The 24268-nt window shown below is 51.3% G+C and overlaps 1 protein-coding gene across 7 annotated transcripts in view; it reads left to right on the top strand.

Moving 5' to 3' along the window:
• ZHX2 (zinc fingers and homeoboxes 2) overlaps positions 1-24268 on the top strand; it is a 178960-nt gene that overhangs the window by 63859 nt on the left and 90833 nt on the right. For 2 of the 7 annotated variants that reach the window (XM_021088976.1, XM_021088979.1), the window contains exons 1-2: positions 12799-12949; positions 13458-13528. The gene's annotated coding sequence lies outside the window, so the exon portion shown is untranslated. The other 5 variants (XM_021088975.1, XM_021088978.1, XM_021088973.1 and 2 more) reach the window with 3 other exon arrangements.

Below are 24268 nucleotides of genomic sequence, written 5' to 3'. Positions count from 1 at the left end.
ATGCATTCCCAACTCCACCACTGCGATAACCTGTGGTTTTACATAGTAACTAACAGTAACTCTTATTCCTGAGTCCTACCAGGTGCTAGGGACACTGCAAGGGCTTTGTACTTATTGGTTCATTTAGTTCCCCAAACCACTCTTAGGAGTAAGGGCTCTTTTTAACCCCAGTAATATTACTCACAGAGACACAGAGACATTACTAACTTGGCCAACGTCACACAGCTCAGATCCGCAGAGCCGGGATGTGAACTCAGGCCCTCTGTCTCCTGAAGTGGGGTTTTTAGCAGCTCTCTTCTGTGACTCTGCTTCATCCATAAATTGTGGAGAACCCATGCAGTCCTCTTTCCAGCTTGAAAAATCTGCTTTTAAGGCTGAGAATCTGGTCATAGCTTTGAGTCATGGGTGTGAGTGCGAGGTGGAGGCAGCAGGGATGGAGCAGGACCGAGGCTGGGCTTCCTTTCCATCAGGCCCTCTCTGGGTCTTACTCTTCGGTCACTTGCTATTCTTGCCTTGATGGTTTGCAGAAATCTGAGCCCACAGGTGCAAATCTTACCCCAGACATCTTTCCCCCTGTGTGAGAAAAAAAAATATATGAAACCCCAATGGTCCCCTGGTGTTGATTAACTTTAAAAGCACTCTCACATCTCTGTTCTCACTTGATTCACATAGAAACCCTGTGTGGACAGGCAGGGAGAGTCCCATTTTACAGATGAGGAAATAGAGGTTGAGAAAGCTGATCTTCAGTTCACACTTATCACCTGCCTCCTACGAGTAGTTTCTGGGTCCTTCCTCAGGGTTTTTCTTACTTTACTGTAATAATCTTAGTAAACAGAGCTTTCAGTTGCTCCCAGCCCCCTCCCACACTGTTGTCACCAGTAGATTAGGGATAAACACCCATCAGAATGGCAGCTCTCGGAATTCCTGCCATGGCACGAGAGGATCGGCAGCGTCTTGAGAGCGCTCTCCTTTACTGGGTGCCTTCTGTGCGTCAGGAACTGTGCTAGAGGCTTTTCACATCATTTGTCCCTCTAATCCCCACATTAGCCCTTTGAGATATATGGCGTTGATGCCCATTTTACAGATGAAGTGCCTGAGGCCACACAGCCCCAAGCTGATACATGTCTACAGTCACATAACAAGGAAGTGGTAAACCTAGCATCCACACGTCTTAACACAGATTGTCTGCTGACCCCTCCCTGGTTGAAGGCTGCCTGGACTCCTGGTCATGACTCCTGGACAGAACAATCTCCAAACTCCTTGGCGTGGCTTGCAGGGCCCCCCTGGACACACTGCACCTACTCTCCACCCCATGTCCTAGCCCCTCTGCCTTCACTCTCAGCCACACTCAGCCACTGGCTGCCCCCTGGCCAGGCCATGCCCTTCCTCAGTACCAACTCGCTCTGCTCCCCTCCCCTTCAGACTGGCGCTTTTCCCTCCATCCTCCATGGTCCAGGCCAAAGCCACCTTCTCCATGCAGCCTCCTGTGACCCGCCATCTCCCATGCCCTTCTCCCTGCCCAGTGTCACTCTGCTGCAGGGCGCCCTGAGCCACGCCCCATGGCAGCATAGCCGGTGTCACTGGCATCTAACATAGCCTGCGTATAGGGGGACATAGGACATCAGGGGACAATGTGACTTGTGGAAGATCTGGAGAATGGAAGCCTACCTAAAAGCATTCTAATTGTTTCGCATTTTTAAAAAACACATGCCAGCCCAACAGAATAGCTTTGTGGCTGGCATCTGAACCATGGGCCACTGGTTTGAGACGCCGGGGAGCTCCTCAGGATTCTTGTGCGTCTCCCCATCATCAGTGCTTAAAGGAGGGAGGACAGAAAGGAGGGAGGGAGAGAAGGACGAATTTACCTTCCTCGACCTGGCCGTTTGGCTTCCATAAAACATGGTGTCTTCGTCTGCTCAGGCTGCCTTAACAAAATCCCATAGATTGGGTGGCTTAACAGAAATTTATTTTCTCACAGCTCTGGAGGCTGGGAGTCCAAGGTCAAGGTTCCAGCCAATTCTGTTCCTGGTGATGACTCTCTCTCCCATGTGCAGACGGCTGCCTTCTTGCTGTGTCTCATGCGGCCTTTCCTTGCTGCATGCACTCGGAGAGAGCAAGCTCTCTGGTTTCTCTTCCCTTTTTTCATTTCTTAAAGTTTTATGGACGTATAGTTGATTTACAACGCTGTGATCATTTCTGCTGTACAACAGTGATTTAGGTAAATATGTACCCACATCCGTGCTCTTTCAGATTCTTTGCCCTCTTAGATTATGGCAGAATATTGGGTAGAGTTCTCTGTGCTATACAGCAGGTCCTGTTGGCCAGTCATTCCATGTACCACAGTGTGCCAATGCCAATCCCAAACCTCCAGTCCATCCCCCGCAACCCTCGACCCCTTGGGTAACCATAAGTTTGTTTTCAAAGTCTATGACTCTGTTTCTATTCTACAAATAAGTTCATGTGTATCCTTTTTTTTAAGATTCCATGTATAAGTGATATCACATGATGTGTGTCTTTCACTGTCTGACTGACTTCACTTAGTATGAGACTCTCTAGCCTAGGTCCATCCATGTTGCTGCAAATGGCATTATTTCATTCTTTTTATGGCTCGGTTGTATTCCGTTGTGTAGACATACCACATCTTCTGTATTCACTCCTCTGTTGGTGGACAATTAGGTTGCTTCCATGTCTTGACTATTGTAAGTAATGCTGCAGTGAACATTGAGGTGCACGTGTCTCTTTGAATTATGATTTTCTCTGGATAGACACCCAGGAGTGGGACTACTGGTAGTTCTATTTTTAGTTTTTGAGGAACTTCCATACTCTTTTCCATAGTGGTTGTACCAGTTTATATTCCCACCAACAGTGTAAGAGGGGGGCATCTCTTCTTTTAAGGACACGAATTGTATGGGATCAAGGCCCTATTGTTATGACCTCAACCTCCCTTAGAGGTCCCATCTCCAAATATAGTCACTCTGGGGGTTAGGACTTCACCATATAAATTTGGGGGGTAGGGAACAAACATTTAGTCCATAACACATAACATTCCAGATCTTTCGATTCATAAGCATGTCCTGTGTCCTTACAATGGGGATTCTGAACCATGGAGGGCAAAGAGCAGAGTCCAGTGGTCAAAGCAAGGGCTTTCCTATCAGGCAAATTCAATTTGATATTTGGCGCCACCTCTTACTGGCCGAGTGATGTTAGACAACCTCCCCAGCTTCTCTGAGCCTCACACTCCTTCCTCACTGTGAAATGGGGACAGTGACACCAACCACACGGGATTTGTATGAGGATTCACCAGGCAACCCTTGTTCGTGCATTCGAGCAGCAGTTGCTAAGTTCATCCTGGGCACTCTGTTGGGCGCTGGGAGTCTGAGGGTAAGTGGGACAGAGCACATCCCATGTTCTGGCTCTTACTGGAAGAGCCAGACAATAAACAAGGAAATAGGTGATAAGACAGCAAACAAGTCAGTCACTTGAGAATGGGGCAGGGGCCGTAGGGAAATACACCAGGCTGTAGAGCAGAGGGCAGTAGGGGAGGCGACTTTGCCAAGAAGCTGAGAGCCATTCAAAGACTTGGGCTAGGAGTTCCCATTGTGTCTCAGCAGTAACAAACCCAACTTGTATCCATGAGGATGTGGGTTCCATCCCTGGCCTCAGTCAGTGGGTTAAGGATCTGGCGTTGCTGTGAGCTGTGCTGTAGGTCAGAGATGCGGCTCAGATCCTGCATTGCTGTGGATATGGCATCGGCCAGCAGCTGCAGCTCCAATTTGACCCCTAGCACTATTAACATTCACTGTGATTGGAGTTCCCATTGTGGCTCAGGGGAAACAATCTGACTAGTATCCAAGAGGATGCAGGTTTGATCCCTGGCCTCACTCAGTGGGTTATTAAAGATCTGGCATTGCTGTGAGCTGTGGTGTAGGTCACGGACATGGCTCGGATCTTGCGTTGCTGTGGCTCTGGCATAGGCCAGCAGCTACAGCTCCGATTCTACCCCTGGCCAGGGATCCATATGCCTTGGGTGCAGCCCTAAAAAAAAGGCAAAAAAAAAAAAGTTCACTGTGATGGTTGCGGCTGGTATTGCACGGGGCCTCACCCTCCAGAGAGCAGTGCCCGCTGAACTGGGCTTTCCAAGGGGAGCAGCGCCATCAGGGCTGGAGTGGTGCAGAAGGCCTGTTGGCGGGAGGAGGAGGGTGTGGCAGTGATGCGGGGCCTGTGTGAAGGGGATAGACGGGGGAGCAGGAGAAGTGAGCGTGGGGGGAAAGGGGCATTTGGTTGAAGAGCCTGGATCTGAGGGACCCTCAGAGACGGCGCAGGCCCAAACCCATTTCGAGAGCAATGCCAGGCCATGAGGTCCAAGGTGCCACTTGAATGACCTCAGTGTGAGCTGACAAAGGCAGCAGCAGCAGCCCCCATTGTCACAGCTGGGTGGGCAGGTTGTTTGAGAGAACGTGCTCCCCACTCCAGGTGCAGGGCCCTGGGCGGAAATCCAGCGTCGTGAGTCACAGCCAGATGTACCTCTTGTCAGGGAGAACCACGGCCACCGAGAACTGCTCATGATTTCCGGGAAACTTCCTGTGTGTGGAGGAGGGGTACTCTTCCTGCGTGGGCCACCTGGGCCTGAGAGAGGAGACCCTGCTGGGGGGCCCAGCCCCGGCTGCCCTCTCGGGCTGAGGCCAAGCTCTCAGGGGCCACTGGGGGAGTCAGAGCCTGATGCCGGCAGAATGGCTGAGGCACATTTGGGGGCCTCTGTCTCCCCTCCCACAACCTGCCTGGAATTGCCTGGGCTTCTAACAGAGATCAACCTGCCCCCATGAGGTGTGTGTGCGGGAGGAGCAGCTAGGTTGGGAGGTGGCAGCCCTGCGTCCCCATCCCACAGTCTTGGATTCAAATCCAAGGACTTCTACTAGCCCAGCTTCGCCAGCCTTGATTCCTTCATCCTAATTTGGGAGCTCTCCAAGGTTCCACCCAGCTGGACCATTCAGGCAGTTCCTTGGTGTTCCTCCCCAGAGTTGGGAGAAACGGAGGCCCAGGAGCAAAGGGCCAGAGCCAGCCCAGGTGGGGGTCGCCCTGGAGCTCCTGCTTTGACCGCCTGCACCCTTCCCCCATTGCTCCAGTGTCTTGCTTCCTCGCCCCAATCTTCTTGTTTCTCGACACCTCTTTCCCCTCTGCCCATGCTCCTCACCTGCCACCCCAGGGGTGGGTGGGTCACAAGTCAGAACCAGGGTGAGAACTCCCGGGGCCATCCGCCATCCGAGTGTACTCACTGGGATGACCTCCTCCACCCACCTCCCGTCTGAATCCTGCACATACTTCAATCCAGCTCAAACGGCACCTCCACCAGGAGGCCCCTCCAGATCACCCCCGCCAGAGTCATCACTTACCAAGCCTTCCCCATGCATGCCACTTTACAATACTGCCACTGGCATTTTTACTTCCTTGCACTATAATTATCTGTGCATGCACCATCGCTCCTTTACACAATTCCGAACTCCTTGAACTTGGCACCAAACTGCCCTCATTTTGCCCACGCCTATCAGCAGCCTCCCCTTTGACATCTGATGCGGTGTTTGTATACCGAGTGTTGGAGAGATATATTTGTGGAATAAACAGAGTCCTCTTTATGCGGAAGGATTCTTTCAGAATGAACGGTCAGGTGTGTAAGAGCATCTGTCCTAGAACCACACTGGGTTGAATCTTAGCTCCACCCTCTGCACACCAGGGGACCTTGGACAAGTTACGAACACCTGTGCCTCGGTTTCCCCACTTGTGAAAGGAAGATACTCATAGTCCCCCTGCCTCATAGGGTGGCTCTGAAGATTTAATGAGTCATGGATGTCAAGTATTTTGAGGTCGTGCCCAGCACAGACTTGATTCAGTAAGTGAAGCTGTTAGATGTTTGCAATCCTATATACAAATTCTTACTTGATTTTTTTTTTTTTTTTTGAAAAAAAAGTACTGCGCCACCTTGCAAATTCGAGTTCGGCTTTAGGTAGTGGCCAAATCCTTTCCAATTCCTGCATTCACTGAATCTGCATCGGGTCCTCACTGCCAGCTGCAGTACCTCCCCGGCTGCACTAACTCGAAGCAGAGGGAAGGGAGAGTCAGGGCGCATTGCTGGCGTAAGTGCTCACCGGCTTGGGGCTCGTGGCCACATTAAGCACTCTTACTCAATTCATGTGACTCGACAAATTTGGAATGTGTTAGGGAGAGAGAGTTTTTCCAGCTATGAGTCAGTATATTTATGCTCTCTCACACACACATTAAAAATTTTTAAAAAGAGAGCTTAGCAAGCATCATTTATGAGTGCAAAGTGGAAAGCTCTGGAAACTGTATTTTGACCCTGAAGGCAAGTCATACTTAGGATCATTAATAAACAGTCTGGAAGAGGATGCAGTGGAGAGAAAACACAGCTAGCTGCCTTTTCCTTCCGTATCTCAGCTGTTGCATTGCACATAGGAGGACCTGATGTACACAGGTTTATAAAGCACCTCCTGGATACTGGGATTTATTCTAAATGTAGTGGGGAAATAGGTGAAAGAAGGGAGGCAGAACCAGCATTTATTAAGCACCTATTATGTGCTAGATCATCGGCGCTGGGGTGGGGGTACACGTCCCCAGTTCAAGAGGCAGTGTGGGAAAAGCGGAACAGTTGTATTTAGACATGCTTAGATTCAAAACTCGGCCAAGCCTACTTTCATAATGTTATCTGAGCCCCGCCTGATCCCATTTTATGGATGACAGAACTGAGTCTCAGAGAAGAGAAAATAATGTGTCTACGGACACAAAGCTTTTAAATGATAGAAACCACATTCAAAACTGGGTCTGCGAGTCTCCCGCTGGTAGAGAAATTCCGATTCAACGAACGCCCCTGGGAGCTGAGTTTCCCCACCAAGGAAGGAGGCGTCCACTCACATTCGCACATCCTAAGCAGGTTCCGCTTTCTCGCAGACCCATCTCTTTAACCAGCTTCTGCCACTGGCCTTTGCATCCCGCGCTTTGGGGATTATGACTGGCTGCTGGTCCAGGCTGATCCTCTCTGCTGTTGTTTACTTTAGAGAAAGAAACCACCTCCCGTCCAGAGGGCTTGTGTTTCCAGCTCACTTACATCTCTTTTGCGAGGGCTCATTTTCATGGATTCCCAGTCTCCAGGGAGCTGTGTCCTTCCCTCAGAAACATGAGCTGTAATCAAAGGTGTGTGTATTCAACCCCACACATCTGCCAGCAGCCGCACCGGAGCCACAGTTCCCAGAGGCCTGACAGAAGGAGGTTCAGGCCAGGTGCCCCGGGGAGAATTTTTCCCTACACAAATCAGATTGCCCTGTGGTTGCCCTTTGTAAAGATGGCAGGGTCCCAGGTGGTGCTTCTCCGATGCTGGAGGACCTGTCGGGGCTGGGGTAAACAGGATTCCTCTATCCATTCAGCAAATACTTTGAAGGCCACCATGTGCTGAGAACTGCAGACACCGAGAACCCAACTCTTTGGTGACTTCCCAACACTCACAGGGGTAAAGACCCAACTTTTTTTTTTCCTTTTATGGCCGCACCTGTGACATATAGAAGCTCCCGGGCCAGGGATTGAATCCTAGGTGTTACTGCAGCAACCCAGGATCATTGAACCCCACTGAGCCAGGCCAGGGATTTAACCCACGCCTCCACAGTGACCCCACCTGCTGCAGTCGGATTCTTCACTCACTGGGCCATGGCAGGAACTCCAAGACCCAACTTCTTAAAGGCCCGCAAGTGCCCGGAAGAGCTGGCTCTTGCTCTTTCTCTGGCCTGCTTGGCCAGGGCCACTCTGGCGGCCAGGTTCCACTGCTTGGTGTCCAGCATGCCTCCTCTTGCCTCAGCCCCATCACACTCCCCCTGGCTTTCTTGAGTCTTCCTACCCCTCTTGGCCTGGTTTGCTGCTGCTTGCCTTTCCGATTGAGCTGCCATCCCCCCATCTGCTGTACCTTCAAATGCCATATCTCCTTACCACCATTGCATGGGCTTCAGTTGGCACCATCATCTCACTGGAGTCTTCCTCTCCAACCCAACTGCAAGGGCAGGGCTCACCTTCTCTCCCTGGCACTGCTCCATAGTCAGTGCCCATAAAGAGTTGTTGGGAGGGAGTCCCCACCATGGCGCCACGGGATCAGTGGCATTGCTGGAGCACTGGGATGCAGGTTTGATCCCCAGCCAGGCACCGTGGGTTAAGGTAGCTACAGCATAGGTCAAAACTGCAGCTCGACTCAAATCTGATCCCTGGCTGGGGAACTCCATATGCTGCAGGGCGCCAAAAAAGAAGGAGGGAGAAAAAAAAAAAAAGTTGTTGGGGTATGTAGAAGCAGAAGTGAGCTAAGTAGACGCTGCCCTGCTCAGTCCTGGGCACATCTTGGAATGTTGGTTGAACTTGACAGTTCCGAGGGGGAAATATTTGGAGACAAATACAGATCAATTCTAGAGTGGAATCCAATGTCCTCGTTACCTCGGGGAGGTTAGGAACGCAGCCTCCTTTGTACTCTTGCAGAGCCCTTGTGGAAGAGTAGCTCGGGGTTGGTTGGAGAGATGGCCCAGTTTGCCAGCAATGCTAGTCACGGAGTCCAAGTTTAAGAGGCCGCGTGGGTGGGAAATGAAAAGACTATGTTTAGTCAGACCCGAGTGGAAACTTTAGTGCTGGACATTTTACTCTCATGACTTGGGGCAATGCATTTGATCCCTCTACGATTCAGGTTTGTCCTCTGTAAAATGGGTATATGAATACCTGCTCCCCAGAGTTGCTGTGGGAGAGAGAGGTGAACTATGTAGAGGGCCCAGCCCAGCACCCAGTGCAGAGCAAGCACTCGGAAGTGGTGCCTTGGTGATAGCTGTGATAGAGTGATAGCTGGTCACTCTTCGAAATTAAAGGCTGTTATTGGTGTGCAAAGCGAAACATTTTCTGGAGCAAAGACAGGCAACTTAAGATTGCACTTCCAGGGAGTTCCTTTCATGGCTCAGCACTAACGATACTAGACAAGTATCCATGAGGATTCGGGTTTGATCCCTGGCCTCACTCAGTGGGTTAAGGATCCAGTGTTGCCTTGAGCTGCGGTGTAGATCGCAGACATGGCTCAGATCATGCATTGCTGTGGCTGTGGCGTAGGCCAGCAGCTGCAGCTCTGATTGGACCCCTAGCCTGAGACCTTCCATATGCCGCAGGCATGGCCCTAAAAAAGAAGGAAAAAAAAAAAAAATACTGTACTTCTGGCTTGCAGAGTGGTGGCTGCAGGAAGTGGCCTGTAGCTTTCCTCCTTCTTTGAACTTGACCTTTCTCCCTTATGTCCAGTCCCCACTGGCCCTGGCCCAAGCCCGTTGCTCCCCAACACTGTCCTCCACGGATTCCTCACCCTCTCCTTGTATGAGGCCATCACCTTGGGACATCATGACCTGTTTACTAGACGCGGAGTGTCTTACTCATCTGCTAAATGTTTGCCGAGTGAAAAAAATAGACTGGAATAAACTACGTGAGAGGGAGTGACCCTAGGGACGGGTGTTTTTCTTCTTCTACAAACGGTTAAAGTACTGTTCCTCTTTTTCCCCGGCAGTTGTCTAGCAATCCAATAGGTTGAAATTAAACTAGGTCAAAAGGGAATAGGAGGAACCATAGGGAAAAATCCTACAGGCAGATTTTCCCTTATGGGGATTTTGCTCCATGTGACGGTTTTCTGGGGAAAGGCGTTCGGAGCCAGGAAGGCTGGAAATGTGTGCACATGGAGAGCTTGAAGGACAGTGAAAAGCCCTTTACTTCATTGGAACTGATCGCAATGAGAGCTGCCATTTCCACGTGCGGGAGCCGTGGTCGCCATCTGACACTGGATCCCCCATGAAGCCCAAGGAGGCAGGTTCTGTTTAGAGCCCCACTTGGATGGCGAGGAAACCAAGGTCCCCAAAAGGGAAGTGCGCGGCGTCAGGATGCAGAACACGTGTGTGAGAACCAGGACCAGACTCATGCTGGTTAGGAAGGATCACGTGTCTAGGGGGTGATGCTGCGGTGCTGAGTTCAAGGAGAAACAGAAAACAGAATCAGTTCACTGAGACTCCCCAGCTCTGGGAATTCACTGCCACGTCACCCCCCCACACCTCTGTGCTCAAGAAGCAGCACCCAGCCAGGTGAGAGCAATCATAAGTATTGTCAGTAATAGTAGTAGTTAACATACCTGCTTACCTGATTCTAAGTGCTGTATGTATCTTACTTCCCTGGGTTCTACAGGGTGACGCGGGGTTAATTTGGGGATGAAAGAGAACAGAGAAACTTGGGCATCAGTGAACCCAGAACACAGCAGGGTAAAGGCAGGGGCAGAGATGAGCAGGGGCTGGACCTTGTAGGCTCGGAGGTCCTGGGGTAAAGGCTGTGCTCTTTATCTGGAGACAAATGAGGCATCCGTTAGCCGCTTCCACCTGTACCCCCTCTGAATACATTGTCCATGACATGTAATAGCACATTCAGTCTTCTATATGGCTTTCTCCTTTTTTATCCTGTGAGTTTCCTAAGGGTAGGGGTTGGGTCTTATGTATTTACGTCTACCTGGTGCTTAGCACAGAATCAGGTATGTGTGGGTACCGAGTAAATGGTTGTTCATCAAATATTTAACATAGTCAACATTTAATAATGGTAACATGTTCAATATTTAATAATTATATTAGGTATTCATTATATGAAAATATTTGTGCCTATAATGTAACTTCCATTATGCAGGCATTTCTGCTCTAAAATGATATATACTTCCCTATAAAGCCCTGCATTCTGAAAAATTCAAAAATAACAGTGCTTTGGGGACAGTTGGGCTGAGCAGTGACGTCCACATAACTCTGTAATGAAGCACAGACCAAGTGATGATAGCAGCAGCGTTCAAAGGGCGTGATACATTTTCAATTAAAAAATAAAACAATAACTTTTGGACCTAAAGGGGGAGAATTTGATGGAAGGGGCTAGAGTAGAGTTGAGGCTGACAGGTTTAGAGAGAGGAAACAGAGCATCGTTATCAGAAGTTTCTGGGGGAAGAGCAGTCTCAGGTCCTGCCGGAGTGTGGCAGGGATGAATGGTCTCTGGAGCCCACGGCCTTTGCACAAAAACCAGGGAGAACTGAGCAACAAGAGTGGCTAAGACAGAGCACATGGCCACCGGGAGCCCAGAGGAGGAGCTGGGTTGGGGGTGGTGGGCAGAGTCCCTGAGGCTTGCTCAGCTCAGCTGTGTGTACTTTACAAAGTACAGCCGCCCTCACCTGGTGCGGAATATTAATGTGCTGGGAACATTTGCCTCTGAACCAGTGTGACCTCCAGGCTTTATTGACATCATCCCCCATCCACCTTATATGCACTAGTCTTCCTTGTGGAAGCAAGGGCAATAGAACACACATTACATAATGGAATGCATGACTAACTGATACACCAAGAATGCCTGCTAGCCAGTTTACACCACGGAAGGTACCAGTCGCACACCGTGTGTGGGCTGTGGACTGTTTTCCTCTTGGTCCATGGGTCTCTTCAGGAAACCCATTCTGTGAGCAGAGGGTAAAGCAAGACGTATGGAGCTGGCTGACACTAAGCAAGGGCATCGTGAACCCATGACGCAGTCGTTTCCCCATCAGAAGCAGCTGAGTTCACACCTGTGGGGTTGAAGGGAAAGGACCTCAAGCTCAGCATGCCTGAAAGCTGTGTGACCTCAGGAAAATCACTTGACCTCTCTGTACCTCCATTTCTTTAGCTGCAAAACAGCACTCGTGACACTCCCTCAGTTCTTTGAGGGAGCAGATCTGCTAGTGGATGAAAAGTTCTTTGTAAACTATAAAGGGCTTTACAGAATATTGTCCTTCCTGCAAATCGGTGCTCAAATAGGCAGGTTGGCTTGCCTCCTGGGGTACCTTCTGCTGGCTGCTTAGTTCTAAGGGCAGAAGGTAAATATAGCTAAACTCTCTGAAATCCAAATAAATTAATCACTGGGAGTCAGTGCAAAAGCTGGAATGAACTTTGGGAAATCTTGCTGGCCTTTGGGGACAGTGAGGAGGAGGGGACCCCTGCTTCCACGATCCAGTGCCTCCTCTCTCTCAGCCTCACCCAGCAGCCTTTGTCCCCAGAGCCTTAGGTCATCAGCTCGCCCCTGGCTGCGGCTCTTCCCATGGCCACGCCCACCAAGCCAGGCCCGCCCATCCCACCACCCTCTCATTTTGATTCCCTGAAATAGCGCAGAGAAAAGGAACACCGATTTCAGAATCAGAACCGCCTGAACGTGGGCTTGCACGAGCTCTACCACTCACTAGCTCTAAAATCCTGACAGCCAAGTTGTGGTTTCTCAAACCTCTTCCTTCACCTTGGGAATGCACGACAATTTCCTGACTTCCTTCCTTCTGTGATTAAGAGGATTAGAAACTCACTCTTTGCAGACTTTAATGTGCCCAGGAATCACCTGAAGAGCTTGTTTAAAAAGCAGGTTCTGATTCAGAAGGGCTGGGTGGAGCCCGAGAATCTGCCTTTCCCACAAGCTCCCAGGCAATGCGATCTTCACCTCTGACTGTTGATCTAGTGTATAAAGCGACCTGCTGTATAGTTAAGTACTCAGTCAACAGAAACTCTTGCCATTAAGATGGTCCCCCCCCCCAAAGGCGTTTTCGTCTGAGAACAGGGATGGATAAATAGGAAAGCCTCGGCTCCCCTCAGACTTCCTAGGGCAACAAGAAAAAAAACGAGTTTGGCTTTAAAGGCAGGCTGGGCGTGGGGAGCGAGGAGCCGCGTGGCCCCAGCCGCAGCTCGTCGGTCCGCAGCTGCTCCACACGCACGTGTGCGCGGCAGGTGGGCCCCTGCCCCGCAGCGCAAACCGGGAGAGCTCAGGCCCCGGCTTGCCACGCTGGGAACGCATCCTCAGGGCCCCGGAAGCACGCCCGCTTCTCCGGCTACAGCTCTCCTGAGGAATTTTCAAAGCAACCCGGGTGCGCCTGGCGGGAGCTTCCCAGGGTAGAATTCCGCGTTGGGGGCTGTCGTGCTCAGGACTGCGGTAGCTTTTCAACTTGAGGCCTGCGTGCCGCCGAGGCTCTCTCCCTTCGCCCTCGCCATCGTGGACCCGGGAACTCCCGCTGCTGCTTAGGGACAGACACCAAAGACTCCAGGGAACTCGAGTGGGGTTCAAGAGACGCCTCTCCGCCCCCACCCAGCTGAGTTTGCTCTTAGGGTAGCTCTTCGGAAAGGCCGGCTTCTCCAAAAGCTGCTGACTCACCCAGAGGGAGGGTCTTTTTTTTCTCCCCCCTCTCAGAATGGCCACAAACATCCCTGAGATGCTTGAGGTCGGTTTAATGAGCAGCCCCGTCCCAGACCACTTCCTCTTTCTTGCCCCTTCCCATCTCCATCCCAGGATCCCACTGCCTCGAACCTTCTAGAAACGACAGTGGAACACCCAGTTGGCCTGCCCTGCTTTTAACATGGAGTCTCTCTCCTTCGTAGGTCTTGACGCCCTGACTGCCCTCGGAGTCAAAGTGTAGAAAGATTCCCAGGATGTAAGCAATCCGGGACTGGTGAGTGACCACCGCCTGTGGGGACCTCAGCTGGATTTCCGGGAAGGGCAAGGAGATGAATGGGGGGGGGGGGAGAGGGACAGCCGAGCTCTTGCGCCTCTGAAACTGTTTGCCTCCAGATGCATCTGGAAACAGCACAGAGCAGAGAATTCAGGTGTGAGTCTCTTGGAATTCACTGGGTCGCCGCCCATCCCTCCCCAGAAGCAAAGCGAGCCTATGGGCGTCTGTGCCCCCCCCCCCCCCCCCCCCCCGCTCAGATGGCAGCAACTCAGGCTCGCCATCCAGAGGGCACGTGCTGGGAATTGCTTTCCAGAGAGCCTGTCACCAGGGTTAGGGACACATTCTTGGAACAGAGAGGGAACTACCTGGCTCACACCAGTTTGTAAACCATAGCCCTGAGGAGGCAGGAGTAAATGGAGGCCACCTTTGCATCTTCGAACGGCTGTCACTGGCAAGAGGAAGGTGGGCAGCTAAGGAGAAATTTCCATCAAGAGGTGGGCAACTATAAAATCGATGTCCATTAGACGTAGTGAGTTCCCTGTCTCTGGCAGAATTCAAGCACAGGTTGGAGAAGCATGGATGGGAAATGCTGAAGTGGGTGGGGCGTGTTTCTGACGAGGTAGCGTTTTACAGACTGTTCCATGATGGCCAAGAATCCCAGAGAAGCAGGAAGATGAGGGGGAGAGTTTAGGGAGAGTGAACGAGGGGAGCTTGTGAGCTCACACACACCCTCTCGGCACAGCCTGGTTTATGTGTCAGGGTTCTGCCTACGAGTTTGGAAGCTATTGGATGAGATGGTCACTTCTCAGACCTGTTGTCCACTGGCCGGCTGTACCTGAGCCACACCTGACAGCCACGCATCACAGATGTGACCCAAAACACCTGATACGTATGAAGGGGTGGGCAATTCTCCAAGCATGGTGGAGGCTCTGATCAGAGTCTCTAGGGAGCTCCCTCCTGTACCAGGGCCACCAAAAGAGTTGCCACTGAGTCAGCCATCTAGAGACTTTCCCAGGATCCAGGAGTTCCCATTGTGGCTCAGCAGTAATGAACCCAACTACTATCCATAAGGACGTGGGTTCGATCCCTGACTTTGCTTTGTGGGTTAAGGATCCGGTGTCGCCCTGAGCTGTGGTGTAGTTCATATACACTGCTCCGATCTGGTGTGGCTGTGGCTGTGGTGCAGCTGCAGCTCTGATTTGACCCCCCAGCCTGGGAACCTCCATGTGCCACGGGTGCGGCCCTTAAAAAAAAAAAAAAAAATCTTGCACAGCCCAGAAGGAAAGGCACGGGGCAGGGGGCGGGGGATGATGCTGTAGCAGGACCCCCCAAGCCCCCAGGCTGCGGGAGGACAATGAGCATGGCTTCCCTGAGGGAGCTGGGGTCCTTTGGGGGGACCACATTCTCCAGCGACCAAAACCTGGCCCGCTGAGTGTCAGAAGAATCTCACCCTAGACGCCAGCTGGGAACTTGCCCAGGAGAGACACCCGTTGCAAGTGAGAGAGGGTATGAGCCGGGGGCTCTCTTTGTGCTCTGTAACCGGGTCTTCTTCCCCCAGGCCTGGGTCAGCTGCAGCAGGAAATGTGTGCAGGGTGCTGCAGGAGGCCAGAGGTGGTGCTTTTCTTTAAGAAACTGACAGCCTGGACAAGAATCAAGTTTGACAGTCGTTGTGCAGGGGCTGGATATTCAGCTGCGTCTCAAGGGCTGCGCAGTGTGGGTCGGTGGGAGAGGGAGGCGAGGGGGCTAAACATGGATCTTGATCTGTGACTACAGTGCTTCTTTGGCAAGTCTTCAGGCATGAGTTGGGCTTTGAGGACAGAGGCCGTGGCCTTGATTCTCAGAACCTGGCGTATCCTAAGTGCTCAGGAAGTGATTGTCGAATGACTGAAAGGGAAAGTGATGAGGAGGCAGCTCAGGCGGTCGTGTCTGTGGCTAAGAGCAGGGCCCCTAGAGTCAGATGGCTTGGGTTCAAATCCCACGTCTTTCACTAGTTGTAAGGCCTCAGTTTCCCCATCCCTAAAATGGGCGTCATGAGAGTGTCTACTGCATACGGGAGCTATGAGGGGTCAACACACTGATTCTTGCAAAGCTGCTTGGTGCTGGTGCATCATAAGTGCTCAATAAATATTAGCCCATATGCTTGTTCTAGATGTGGGACCTGACGCTGGGGTTAAAGTTCAATGTTGAGATAGGAAATCACAGCATGAGTAAGAGGATGGAGCCCTGGTCTGGGAATCAGAAACCTTGGCTTGGCTGCGGGGAGGAGATGCGGAAAGCAATGGCTCCTCCTAAGCTCAGTCTCTAAAACAGAGATGCTGCGAGACGGCGGTCAAGGGCAGCTCTACCTCTCCTGCTCTCCCTCCGGTGGTCCTGGCACTGGTCCAAAGGCAGGGGCAGCTCAGCCATTTGTCACTAGCTGGGGGGCCTCATGGAGAGAGGTTTGACTTCTCAGGACCTCCCTTTCTTCCGGTGAATGAGAAGCCAGTGTGGGCCTCCGTCCCTCGCGGAAGTGCAAAGCTCGGGCATGAGAGAGAGTTGCTGGTTCAGGTGGAAAGTCATTAAAGATACGAGCTTGGGTAGTGTAGCCCCAGTCACTGTCAGTTCCCCATCCTCAGACCGTGAGGTCTGGCTGTCTTCTCGGCTGGAAGATAGATTCTCAAAACGATGCTTCACTTCGCAAAGGGCACCCTGGGGTTTGTAGCGTATTTCAAATAAAAATGGCATTTGCCTGAAACATTTGTCAGGGTCACATTTATTGCATTAGTGGTGGACCTGGGACTATGGGATGGGCTTAATCAGGGGCCTACTCTTTGCCTCTCCTGACCCATCACCCTGTGATCCTAGCTGGATAGTAAGACCGTAGTTTAAACCAAATTGTTTCTGGCATAAGCACAGTCTCTATGCCTATGCGGGCCTGGGGAGGATCCAAAAAACTGCCACTCATACCAGTCTCCTTCTCTCTGTGTACCCCCTAACATCTGCCAAGTGACCCCAGCTCACTTCTGCCTTTAATGGGAAGGGAACCAGGATAAAGCAGTGTTTGGGGGGGCAGCTTCAAAGGTAAAGCTGTCAGAGAGAAGAGGTCCTGATTCCTGGCTCTGTCAGTCATGTGGCCTCTCTCAGCTTCTGTTCCACCTCTATTCAGATGAAGTGACTGGGCCAGGTTGCGGGTGCCAAATAGATTTCATCTCCTGCTAACTTGGATCAATTGGTCGTGGCTGCCAGGAGCACTGTGAAGGATTCAGAGGCATACCAGGAAAGAGTGTGCTACAATGGATTAGTGATGTCTGCTGGGGAGCAATAATAAGGCTGTAGTACACGTGCTACTTTTTGCCAGAGCAATTTCCAAGGTCCCTGCCCACTCTCACACTGTATTGTTTTACATAGTGGCCTCGTTTTACATCAGAGAGGCAAAGCACAGCAAAACCTCATTAATCTGGACCACTTTAGGACCCGACGGAGTGAGTGGAAAGTCTTAATGTGAGGGTATCTGCTGCATGCAGGTGGGCTTCATTATCTTTCAGTCCACGGAGTCAGCTCAGCTAACAGGTGCGGATGCAGGGGCCATGGTGGTCTGTGCTTGCAGGTCTGATTGTGTGGCTGCGTACGCCTGACCTGTACCTCTCAGGCAGTTACTCTGTTTATGAGCTTAGGATGGAGACCAGTGAAATTCAAACAAAAGCAGAGACTTTTTTAAACCAGAAAAGTCATTCTATGGGCAGCTTTGCTTCTGTTTCAAATTGTCAGGGGATCCAAATTAGAGAGACTTAACTGCACTAGCCAGGAATATAAGCTGTTTTTCCAGAAATACATGCAGAAGATGAGACAAAATGGTTCGGAACTAGGTTTCCCCTGAGTTTCTCGGTCTGTAAAATGGGGAAATAATACAGCTCATGGGGCTCTTCAGGAATTAAATGAGATAAAGTGTGGAAGAGACCTGGCAGAAGAGCTTGCTCACAAAATATGGTCAAAAGATATTGTTTCTGCTCCCTGCCCCCCACCTCCTCCCATCCCTAATCACCCTGAAAGCATAGCTTTCTTCTTGCAATAACATTCAAGAAAATGAAGTTACAAATTGTTTTAAGAGTCTCATACTTTTCTGATGCCTCCTGTTAGTTTTTCAGAGGCTGTCATTTCATTGCTGTTGATTCTTCAGCAGGAAAGGTCCACTTAAACCTTCAACTTGAGTTACCCTGTTCTCGGTCTTCTGCAGGGAATAGCTGATGTCCTGACAGTCCTAACGTGCATGAGCATGAGTGCCTTGGTAGCAGGTGTCTCTAGCGGGACCGAGCCCCATGGCGACTAGACCACGTCTTCCCTTCAGCTCAGCACGTGTCAACACCCGAATTCACTCCTGCTCTAGGGAGAGTCTGGACAGCCAAGAGGGTTGAACACCTAGTTGCCACCAACTGAACCTGAGTGGGAGTGTGGTGGGCTTTACTTGTTGAAAATGGGGAAGTAGTTTGAACTAGAACTCCACGTTCAGCCTTAGTTTCTTAGATCTTCGGGAGAAAGATTCAATTTATACTTGAAAAAAATGAAGACCAGTTAAATCAGTACCAGGGATTGGAACCCACTCGCGGCTGGAGGAGCAGGGCCTCCTGGCACAGAAGCCAGGGGCGGGGGGGTGGGGGTGCAGAAGCCCAGGTGAGACCATGACTCTTGGGTTGTTGGTCCAGAACTGGGTTCTAAGGGGGCAGCAGGCAAGGACACACCCGTTATTCTGGCCACCTTGAGCACCTGTCCCCAGACCTCTCCAGCCCCCGAGAACCTCATGTTTGTCTTTTGTTGTCTCTGAAGCCTGGAGCAGATGGGCTCCCCGCCAAGGACCCCCCCCCACTTCCCGAGAAGGCATGGCCAGCAGTCACCCCACTATCCCAGGAGTGGGAAAGGAGCAGTAGGACCCATCCTGCCTTTCCATTCTTTCCAATGAGGCTTGACTCCCTGGTGTAGGGACCCAATCCTGCATCCCTCTCTTCATCCTTGTTCAGCCTCAGATTCTTAGCTCCTGAAGATGGACCAAGGGAGGCCTTGAGGTTAGAGGGCACGGCCACCATAGGCTCAGCCGGGGAGCTGGCCCCCAGAGGACTAGGGAGGCAGGGGCAGCATGTCATTCCAAACTCAACAGGGGGAGTACCCGTTGTGGCTCAGTGGGTAGAGGACCCGACATTGTCTCTGTGAGGATGCAGGTTCAATCCCTGCCTCGCTCAGTGGGTTAAGGATTTGGCATTGACACAAGCTATAGGTCGCAAAGGCTGGGATCCAATGGGGTTGTGACTGTGGCATAAGCCAGCAGCTGCAGCTCCAGTTTGATCCCTAGCCTAGGAACTTCCATATGCTGCAGGTATAGCCCTAAAAAGAAAAAGATAAAAGAAACTCAGCAGAAGCACCCCCTCCCTGCCACCCCCCACTGGAGGCCCTTGTCCCCTCTCTGGGCCCCCACAGAGGGTACTCTCTACACCACTCAGCATGAGGCAGCACTGCAGAGTGTTTAAGACTGTGCACTCTGGCTCCAGATTGACTCAGTTAGAATCCCAGCTGTACCTTTGCTAAACCCTGTGATCTTGACCCAAGTATTTAACTTCTCTGTGCCTCATTTTCCTCACCTGCAAGATAGGCCCTCAGATAGGAGGCTTATAACAACTCCTGAGTTCATGAAATGTGCTTAGAACAATACCTGGCACTGAGTAAAAGTGTCAGTAAAACAAAAACAGTAGGTAAACAAGTGCTGGAGTCAGTGTGATCGCCTGATGGACATCAACACGGTCAGTTTCCTACCCACAGAGACAAAGTCCACTCTGCTTGTGGCTTTAGGAAGACTTTCAACTAGAACCTGAGGGAGAGGAGGGATTTCTGCAGACAGGGAGGAAGCAGCAGTCTGGGCAGAGGTGCAGAGGGAGAAGGAGCCATTTGGAGGGTGTCAGGAAGTCTGGTGTCACTGGAGCCCAGGGGGTGGGGTGCATGGCGGTTGAGATGGGCAAGCTCGGCTGAGCCAAACCACAGAGGTTCTCAGACACCAGGCTCTGGAGCAGACTGTTTGCAAGAAGCAAGAAGCAGCTTTCAGAAGCTTTTTTTTTTTTTTTTTTTTTTTTTTTGTCTTTTTGCCTTTTCTAGGGAGGTTCCCAGGCTAGGGGTCTAATCGGAGCTGTAGCCACCAGCCTATGCCAGAGCCACAGCAATGCAGGATCCAAGCCACGTCTGCGACCTACACCACAGCTCACGGCAACGCTGGATCCTTAACCCACTGAGCAAGGGCAGGGATCGAACCCGAAACCTCATGGTTCCCAGTCGGATTCGTTAACCACTGAGCCACGGCAGGAACTCCAGCTTTCCAAAGTTTTAAACCGAGCAAGTGACTTGATGCAATCTTGGATGTAGAAGCTTGACCTGGTCAAAGTGCAAAGGGTGGGCTGCAGGTGAGAGAGATGGAGGATAGGACACATTAGTCAGGGGGCAGCGGCCCAGACGTAACCCTGGAGACAGGGCGTGGCCACCCAAATGGTCACAGCAGGGGTGGAGCAAGGGGGTGGCTCCAGAGTACAGACTCAGAGAAAGCATTGATTGGATGTGAACAGGGAATGTGAGAAAGGAGGAGTCCAGAGCCCAGAGTACAGACTCAGAGAAAGCATTGATTGGATGTGAACAGGGAATGTGAGAAAGGAGGAGTCCAGAGCAAGCCCCAGGCTGCTTGCTTGGAAGAGTCTAAGGGAGAGAGCGCGTTAACCAGGTGGTGAAGAGATGGAAAAAGGTATTGGATGTCACAGAGGTGCTAGGGACAAACAGCACAGGACACACCTGGGGGGCCTGGGAGGCGGGATATGTAGAGCGGTGGCTGACCAGGTGGTCTCAGCAGTCCAAATGGCTTGAGTGCAAATCCTGGCTCAGTCTGTTGCTTCCTGCTTAACATTGGAGGGGTCATTTAACTTTCCTGAGCCTCCGTTTCTTCACCTATATAATGGAGATTATGCAGTTAGCTGCCTGAGACCTCTGTTCGGATCAGTGCATGTCAAGTGTTAATAACTGTGCCTGGCACAGAGGGAGCACTCAATTAATGTGACTTGGAATAACATGAGTATTAGTCTTGACAGTAATCCTGGGATGAGTGTGCGTATCAGCATCCTAGTAGAAATGTCCAGAATGGGCCAGAACATAGAGGCAAGCTTGGGACAGGATGGAGCTGAGTCATTCAGGAGTCAGCTGCACAGAGGTCAATGATTATCTGTCACCCTGGCGAGCGTCTTCTTGGGGGGGGAAAGGTGAGCGTGACCTGGGTTCTTTTCAAATGGTATCATCCTCCACGACTATGGTATAGCCCCACCCCACCCTTGCTGCCCAGTGAGAAGCCGACCTGAGCAGGCTTCCTCAAGGGACAAGAGCCACATCCCTGGGGCCGGCTTATGGCGAGGGAATAAGGACAGGCGGCTGATGGAGGAGATGGCCGAGGCCATGGGAGGATTGGGCTCACTTGGGGACAGCTCAGAGCCAGAGGACAGAAGCCTGGGACACCGTCAACATTTAAGAGGCAAGACCAGAAGAAACTGCTCAATCAGGAAACCAAGTCACAAGCGTCCCATGTACTGTGAGCATGAAAGTGGCTCAGCCCTGATGGGCCAGATCCGTCCTAGGCAGTTGCTGGTTCTCCGGCAAATCCAGGTGCAAGTTCAAACCACACTCCCCTGCAGGGGCACACGAGGGTTTCTTCACTCCTTCCTCCTATGGCAGTAGGCTCAGCATGTCTGGGCCAGACGGAGCAGTGAAGAGAGAAGTGAGGGGTGGCCTCCCACCCTCCCCCTTTGGACCCACCAAACCTCCCGCTAAGTGCCCAGCCCTCAGCCCCACTCTGTGTCACTTCAGAGCCCCACGTGTCTCAGATGAGAAAAGGATAACGCCTGAAACTAGTAGGTAACAGTACTCAAGTGGATATTCGATTATATTAGTCAGACTTTTAATCACAAAATAGAGATCTAATTCATATTGACCTAAGTGTAAAACAGCAAAGCAGCTCGTGTAATTAATTGAAAAGTCTGAGCTAGTCTGGCTTGGAGCCCAGGTGGGTATAAACAGTGTCAGCAGGCGTGGTTTCTCTCCTTTCTCTTTTTATTTATTTTTATTTATTTATTGCTTTTTAGGACTGCACCAGAGGCATACGGAAGTTCCCAGGCTAGGAGTAATTGGAGCTGAGGCCTCCAGCCTACACCACAGCCACAGCAACACCAGATCCAAGCTGCGTCTGTGACGTACACCACAGCTCACAGCAACGCTGGATCCTCAACCCTCTGAGTGAGGCCAGGGATCGAACCCACATCCTCATGGATGCTGGTCGGGTTTGTAACCCGCTGAGCCGCAATGGGAACTATCCTCTATCTCCTGACCCAGTTTTCTGTGCTGGCTTCACAGGGGCAGGTCTCTGCAACCAACCCAGCACCTTCTCCGAAAGAGGACCTTGCTTCCATTGTCATCCTAGCAAATGTCTGAAGCCGAGAGGGTCAGGATGCAGATCTGTCCCCACGCAAAGGGTTGCAGCAGAGTGACTGTGCCGAGATGGCCCCCTCCTCCTCTGGCCTGTGCAGGAGGCCATCCGTGGCTCTCCCAACCCTGGGGAGGCCTCTTGTGTGTGAGGCAAACGGTGTATTGGTTTCCTATTCATACTGCTGCTGTGGCAGACTCCGTAGTGGCTGAAACCACACGCATTTATTGTGTTACGGCTCTGGAGGTCAGAAGTCAGAAATGCGCCTCATTGAGCTAAAATCAAGATGCGAACAAAATGCATGCCTGTCTGGAGATTCGGAGGGAAAAATTCTTTTCCTTGGATTTCCAGCTTCTAGAAGCTTCCCGGATCTCTTAGCTTGTGGCACCTTCCTCCTGCAAAGCCAGCCATGGCCAGTTGAGTTTTTCTCGTGCCACATCTCTCTGACTGCTAACTCGTCTGCCTCTCCCTTCCATCTCTAACTTAATTCTTACGATGACATCATGCCTACCCAGAAAATCCAAGTGCTCACCAGGCCTGACCCTGCTTAGCTTCCGAGATCGGGCACGTTCAGGATGGTGTGGCCGTAGGCTCCCCAGATAATCCAGGATCATCTATTTTAAGGTCAGCGGATGAGCAATCTTAATTCCATCTACTGCCTTAATTCCTCTTTGCTATTTAAAGTAACATATTCACAGATTCTGGGGTTCAAGGCAAGGGCATCTTTAGGACCTGCCGCAGTGATTGTTACCATCATCGGCTCTAACCTTGACTTACCATCCGCAAGGCCATTTGCTCAGTCCTTCATATGCCTCTAACTCATTTTATCCTTGTAACCACCAGTGAGGGTATAGCCGACAATCTCCATTTTACCATTGAGGAAACTGAGGCATTGAAAAGTGATCAGGAGTTCCCATTACGGCTCAGCCTGTTAAGGATCTGACATCTCCGAGGATGCGGGTTTGATCCGTGGCCTCTCTGAGTGGGTTAAGAATCTGGCATTGGGAGTTCCCATCATGGCTCAGCAGAAACGAATCCGACTAGTATCCATGAGGATGCAGGTTCGATCCCTGGCCTCTCTCAGTGGGTTGAGGATCTGGCATTGCAGTGAACTATGGTGCCGGTTGCAGACTCGGCTCAGATCTGGTATTGCTGTGGCTGTGGCGTAGGCCTGCAGCTGCAGCTTGGATGTGACCCCTAGCCTGGGAACTTCTGTATGCTGTAGGTGTGGCCATAAAAAGCAAAAAAAAAAGAAAAAAGTGAATCATTCCCAAGGTTATAGACGCAGTAACGGTAGAGTTGAGGCCAGTCTGCAGACCTGCTAGACCCCAAAGTCTGGTCACCAGGAAGTCAGTGGATGGCGGATGTCAGAAGTCCCCAGAGTAATAAAAAAGAGAGGTTCTTTCCAGCAGTAATTGAGGTAGACGGGGTGGTGCAGAGGTTGTCCGGTGCCCGACCACCTGTGTTTCTGTCCCAGCTCTGTCCCTTGCTAGTAGTGTGACCTTGGCCAGGTCATCCCACTTCCCTGTGCCTTGCTTTCCTAGACAATGAAATGAGCAGCATACGGCTACAGTGAATCACGATGGCTGGTTTTACTTTGCTTTTTAAAGTAAAACAAATATTCAGACCCCAACTTTTCTACGTGTAGCTTCAACCTACTTTTAGTGGGAAAAAAAAAAAAATCCATAGCCACACGTCCCTTTACGTCGTGTTCCTTTTTTCCTCTATTTCCTCATAAGGCAGCATGGTAGGGACCAGCCAACCATGCCTATCTCTGAGCAGCCTGTGAGCTAAGAATGGCTTTGTATTTTGTAAAGATTGTTTGGGAAAAAAAAAAAAAAAGTGTGACAGAGACTGCATGTGACCCACCAAGCCTAAAATATTTACTATCTGGTCCTTTCCAGAAAAAGTTTGCCAGCCTCTGAGAGAACATGGGTTGTAGAGCCAACCAGCTGGGTTTGGGTCCTGTACTGGCTGGTCAGGGCTCCGTTAGACCTTTAGACCGTGAAAGCACCCTGGGGCCTTCCCTGGGCAGGAGCAGGGAGAGGGGGGCTCATAACCATTGTGGTGGCGGCAGCAGGGCCTGGAGCAGGAGCAGAGGTGGTGGCGGTGGATTTGTTGAGTGCTTACTCTGGGCAAGCACAGTGGTAAGAGCTTCATCTCCCTGAACCCCCTCGACAGCCCTCTGAAGGATGCATATTTGTGAACACTTGTGATGCAGAAGCTGCTTGGGGAGCAGGTCACTAACTTGAAGTGACACGGGGTTGGGCGGG

This window comes from Sus scrofa, chromosome 4, assembly GCF_000003025.6.
Source record: "Sus scrofa isolate TJ Tabasco breed Duroc chromosome 4, Sscrofa11.1, whole genome shotgun sequence".
NCBI lineage: Eukaryota > Metazoa > Chordata > Mammalia > Artiodactyla > Suidae > Sus > Sus scrofa.
This window is presented reverse-complemented; position numbering and strand designations above follow the sequence as displayed.